Here is a 6,464-nt window from a genome sequence, read left to right as displayed (position 1 = left end):
AAAAAAAAAAAAAAAAAAAAAAAAAAAAAAAAAAAAAAAAAAAAAAACAACATTTAAAAAAACTAGACACATAGACCAGTGGAACAGAATAGAGAACCCACAGAACTCAGAAACAAATCCAGACACCTACAGTGAACTCATTTTCAACAAAGGTGCCAAGAACATACGCTGGGAAAAAGAGAGTCTCTTCAATAAATGGTGCTGGGAAAACTGGATATCCATACACAAAAGAATGAAACTAGACCCCTATCTCTCACCATATACAAAAATCAAAATGGATAAAAGACTTAAATCTAAGACTTCAAACTATGAAACTACTACAAGAAAACTTTGGAGAAACTCTCCAGGATACTGGTCTGGGCAAAGATTTCTTAAGAATACCCCAAAGGCACAGGCAACCATAACAAAAATGGACAAATGGGATCACATCATGTTAAAAAGTTTCTGCACATGATTGGGCGCGGTGGCTCACGCCTGTAATCCCAGCACTTTGGAAGGCCGAGGCAGGCAGATCATCTGAGGTCAGGAGTTTGAGACCAGCCTGACCAACATGGAGAAACCCCTCTCTACTAAAATATAAAATTAGCCGGGCCTGGTGGCGCGTACCTATAATCCCAGCTATTTGGGAGGCTGAAGCAAGAGAATCGCTTGAACCCGAACCCGGGAGACGGAGGTTGCAGTGAGCCGAGATCAAGCCATTGCACTCCAACCTGGGCAATAAGAGCTAAACTCCATTTCAAAAAGAAAAAAAAAAAGCTTGTGCAGCGGGGGTTGGTGGCTCACACCTGTAATCCCAGCACTTTAGGAGGCCAAGGTGAGAGGATCATTTGATGTCAGGAGTTCGAGACCAGTCCAACCAACATAGTGAAACACCATCTCTACTAAAAATACAAAAATTAGCCAGGCATGGTGACGTGCACCTGTAATACCAGCTACTAGGGAGGCTGAGACAGGAGAATCGTTTGACCCTGGAAGGTGGAGGTTGCAGTGAGCCTAGATGGAGCCACTGCACTCCAGCCTGGGTGACAGAGTAAGACTCCAACTCAATTTAAAAAAAAAAAAAAAAAAAAAGCTTCTGCACAGCAAAGGAAACAATCAACAAAGTAACAAAGGGAAGAGGCAACCCAGAGAACAGGAGAAAATATTTACCGACTACCCACCTGACAAAGGATTAAAAACCAGAATATGTAAGAAGGTCAAACAACACAATAGGGAAAAAACCCAATAATCTGAATAAAAATGAGCAAAAGGGACAGGCGCGGTGGCTCATGTCTATAATCCCAGCACTTTGGGAGGCCGAGGCAGGCGGATCATGAGGTCAGGAGATCGAGACCATCCTGGCTAACATGGTGAAACCCCGTCTCTACTAAAAATACAAAAAAATTAGCCGGGCGTGGTGGCAGGTGCCTGCAGTTCCAGCTACTCGGGAGGCCGAGGCAGGAGAATGGCGGGAATCTGGGAGGCAGAGCTTGCAGTGAGCCGAGATTGCGCCACTGCACTCCAGCCTGGACGACAGAACAAGACTCCGTCTCAAAAAAAAATAAAAAATAAAAATAAAAAAAATGGGCAAAAGATTTGAACAGACATTTCTCAAGAGAAGACATACAAAGGGCAAACGGGCGTATGAAAAGGTGCTCAATATCACTGATCATCAGAAAAATGCAAATCAAAACTATAATGCGATATCTTCGCACCCCAGTTAAAGTGGCTTTTATCCAAAAGACAGGCAATAATGAATGCTGGTGAGGATGTGGAGAAAAGGGAAGGAACCCTCCTACACTGTTGGTAGAAATGTAAATTAGTACAGCCACTATGAAGAACAGTTTGGAAGTTCCTCAAAAAACCAAAAATAGAACTATCATATGATCCAGCAATCTGACTGCTGGGTATATACCCTAAAGAAAGGAAATCAGTGTGTTGAAGAGATATCTGCACTTTCATGTTTGTTGCAGCACTGTGCACAACAGCCAAGATTTGGGAGCAACCTAAGTGTCCATCAACAGATGAATGGATAAAGAAAATGTGGTACATAAACACAATGGAGTACTATGCAGCCATAAAAAAGAATGAGATCCTGTCATTTGCAACAACATGGATAGGATTGGAGGTCATTATGTTAAGTGAAATAAACCAGGCACAGAAAGACAAACATTGCATGTTCTCATTTATCTGGGAAATCTAAAAATCAAAACAATTGACCTCATGGACAGAGTAGAAGAATGGTAACCAAAGGCTGGGAAATGTAGTGGGACCCTGGTAGGGAAGAGGGGATGATTGACGGGTACAAAAAATAATAGAAACAGTGAATGTGACTATAGTCAGTAATAATTTAAGAGTATGTTTTAAAATAACTACAAGAGCGTAATTGGATTGTTTGTAACACAAAGGATAAATGCTTGAGGAGGTGGATACCCCATCTTCATGATGTGATTATTACACATTGCATGCCTGTGTTAAAACATCTCCTGTACCCCATAAATATATACACCTAGTATGTACCCCAAAAATTACAAATTAAAAAACAATTGGCCGAGCACAAATGGTTCACACCTATAATCCCAGCATTTTGGGAGGCTGAGGCTGGTGGATCACTTGAGATCAGGAGTTTGAGACCAGCCTGGCTGACATGGTGAAACCATATCTCTACTAAAAATGCAAAAATTAGCAGGGCATTCTGGTGCATGCCTGTAATCCCAGCTACTCGGGAGGCTGAGGCAGGAGAATCGCTTGAACCCAGGAGGCAGAGGTTGCAATGAGCTGAGATTGCGCCACTCCACTCCAGCCTGGCCGATAGAACGAGACTCCATCTAAAAATGAAATGAAATAAAATAAGATAAAATTAAAAATACTAAATACTACATCATCTCGGGATACATACCTATAAAATAAAATTTTATTTTAAAGTAAGAGAATGCTGCTATGCTGTTAGCCGGGTGCGGTGGCTCACATCTGCATTCCCAACACTTTGGGAGGCCGAGGCGGGTGAATCACTTGAGCTGAGAAATTTGAGACCAGCCCAGGCAACATGGTGAAATCCTGTTTCTATAAAAAATTTTAAAAGTTAGCCAGGCACAGTGGCCACGCCTGTAATCCCAGCACTTTGGGAGGCTGAGGTTGGAGGATTGCTTGAGGCCAGGAATTCAAGACCAACTTATTCAACATAGTGAGATACCCATCTCTACAAAAAAATTTAAAAATTAGCAAGGTGTGGTGGCGACATGTCTGTGTCTCAGCTTCTTGGGAGGCTGAGGCAGGAGGATCACTTGAGCCCAGGAATTTGAGGCTGCAGTGAGCCTCGATTGCACCACTGTACCTCAGCCTGGGTGACACACTCAAAATAAATACATAAATAAGCCAGGAGTGGTGGCTTATACCTGTAATCCCAGCACTTTGGGAGGCCGAGGCGGGCAGATCACCTGAGGACAGGAGTTCGAGACCAGCCTGGCCAACGTGGTGAAACCCTGTCTCCACTAAAAATACAAAAATCATGGTGGCACATGCCTGTAATCCCAGCTACTTCGGAAACCGAGGCAGGAAAATTGCTTGAACCCAGGAAGCAGAGGGTGCAGTGAGCCAAGATCATGCTACTGCACTCCAGCCTGGGCAACAGAGTGTGACTCTGTCTCAAAATAAATAAATAAAATATAAAGTAAGAGAATGCCAAACACAAAATTTAGGACAGTGGGTTGTATCTGATGGAGGTAAGAAATGGACTAAGAGAGGATTATATAGATAGATGAATGTCATTGTTAATATTCTGTTTCTTGAGCTGGGTGGTGGGTTCACTACCCAATATGATAAAATGTAATAACAACGGGCCGGATGCGGTGGCTCATGCCTGTAATCCCAGCACTTTGGGAGGCTAAGGCGGGTGGATCACCTGAGGTCAGGAGTTCGAGATCAGCCTGGCCAACATAGTGAAACCCTGTCTCTACTAAAAATACGAAAAATTAGCCGGGCGTGGTGGCAGGTGCCTGTAATCCCAGTTACTTGGAAGGCTGAGCCAGGAGAATTACTTGAACCTGGGAGGCGGAGGTTACAGTGAGCCAAGATCGTGTCATTGCATACCAGCCTGGGTGACAAGACTCTGTCTAAAAAAAAAAAAAACAAGAAATCATATATATATATGTGTGTGTGTGTGTGTGTGTGTGTGTGTGTGTGTGTATAACAAAATACCATTCTTGGACCAAGGATGAGAATATATGATGAGCCAAGGATTATGATGAATCCACTTCTGTACATCGGATGTCCTGTTACAATAAATAAAAATAAAGACAGTCCTCTGGGCTTGCCCCTAGTTCTGCTTATTTTTATTTTTGCACTTCCTCCCACAGCACTGCTGAGGGGACACTGCAACCTTGCTCTTGGCAATCGGGGTTAGTAGCGCAAGGCTGGGCAGGAAATGAACTGGGGGATGAGGCCATATCTTTTCTAACACTGTTCTCGATAGGTCTTTTGTGGTGAAGGTTTCCAAGAACCAGCACAGCAGTTGAAGGAGCTGAGCAACATTTACAAGAAATGTGCCCCTGCCCCACCCCAACCCCCCTTGGGTCCCCTTTCTTCTCCCTTTTCAGCCTCCAACTCTTCCTCCTCAGCCAGGCCCAAATGAAAGATAGTTTACAGGAGTTCATAATGACTATTTCCACAGAACAGAATGGCTTACCCAACTCTGGAGTCTGGGGAAGAACTGCTCTCACCTCCAGATCCTGGGCCCTGAAGGGGCCTTCAGGTGGCTAATCCACACAAATGTTTGCAGTGAGCCAAGATCGCGGAGTCCGGATGACCATAGAACACAGATGGACTGGGTTCAAATTCTGACCTGACCGCTACCTAATATGTGGCCTTTGGCATGATACTTTGCTACTCTGCACGTCGTTATCCGTATCTGTGAAATGGGGATACATAACTGCATCAAGCCAGGGTGGGTGGCATGTATCTGTACAGCCAGCTATTCAGGAGGCTCAGGCAGGAGTATTGCTTGATCCCAAGAGTTTGAGGCCAGCTTGGGCAACATAACAAGATCCTCATCTCTAAAAAATAAAATAGGCTGAGTGCAGTGGCTCAGGCCTGTAATCCTAGCACTTTGGGAGGCCAACACGGGTGGATCACCCAAGGTCAGGAGTTTGAGACAAGCCTGGCAAACATGGCGAAATCCAGTCTCTTCTAAAAAAAAAATACAAAAATTAGCTGGGCATGATGGCACATACCTGTAATCCCAGCCACTCAGAAGGCTGAGGCAGGAGAAACGCTTGAAACCCGGAGGCAGAGACTGCAGTGAGCCAAGATCATGCCACTGCACTCCAGCCTAGGCGATACAGCGAGACTCTATCTCAAAATAAATAAATAAATAAATAAATAAATAAACAAAACAAAAATAAAATAAAACAAATAACAGTGTCTCCCTCTCTACTCTCCAATAGCGTCATAGAGAGTTGTTGTAAGGATAAATAAGTTAAATGCATGCAAAGCATGCAGAATAGTGCTGGGCACATAGTAGGTGCTGAATGTTAGCAATTATCACTAAGGAACTACTACATGCCTGGCACTAGGTTAAGAGTTATCAGGCTGGGCGCCGCGGTGGCTCACGCCTGTAATCCCAGCACTTTGGGAGGCCGAGGCGGGCAGATCACAAGATCAAGAGATCGAGACCATTCTGGCCAACGTGGTGAAACTCCATCTCTAATAAAAATACAAAAATTAGCCAGTCGTGGTGGCGGGCGCCTGTAATCCCAGCTACTCTGGAGGCTGAGGCAGGAGAATGTTTGAATAAGGAGGCAGAGGTTGCAGTGAGCTGAGATCATGTCACTGCACTCCAACCTGGCAACAGAGCCAGACTCTGTCTCCAAAAAAAAAGGAGTTATCAAAGATGTAATTGAGACCAGGCCCAATGGCTCATGGCTGTAATCCCAGCACTTTGGGAGGCAGTGGCAGGAGGATCACTTGAGCTCAGGAGGTTGAGGTTGCAGTGTGTCACGATCACACCACTGCATTCCAGCCTGGGCAACATTGCATGACCCTCAAAACAAACAAACGGCCTGTAATCCCAGCACTTTGGGAGGCCGAGGCGGGTGGATCATGAGGTCAGGAGATCGAGACCATCCTGGCTAACACGGTGAAACCCCGTCTCTACTAAAAGATACAAAAAATTAGCGGGGCGTAGTGGCAGGTGCTTGTAGTCCCAGCTACTCGGGAGGCTGAGGCAGGAGAATGGCGTGAACCCGGGAGGCGGAGCTTGCAGTGAGCCGAGATCGCGCCACTGCACTCCAGCCTGGGCGACAGAGCAAGACTCCATCTCAAAAACAAACAAACGAATTAGCTAGGCACCGTGGCGCCCACCTGTAGTCACAGCTACTCAGAAGGCTGAGGTGGGAGGATTGCTTGAGCCTGGAAAGTCAAGTCTGCAGTGAGCCCTGATCGAGCCACTGCACTCCAGCCTGGACGACAGAGCAAGACCCTGTCTCAAA

This window comes from Rhinopithecus bieti, unplaced genomic scaffold (genome assembly GCF_001698545.2).
Source record: "Rhinopithecus bieti isolate Rb0 unplaced genomic scaffold, ASM169854v2 scaffold_4553, whole genome shotgun sequence".
NCBI lineage: Eukaryota > Metazoa > Chordata > Mammalia > Primates > Cercopithecidae > Rhinopithecus > Rhinopithecus bieti.
This window is presented reverse-complemented; position numbering follows the sequence as displayed.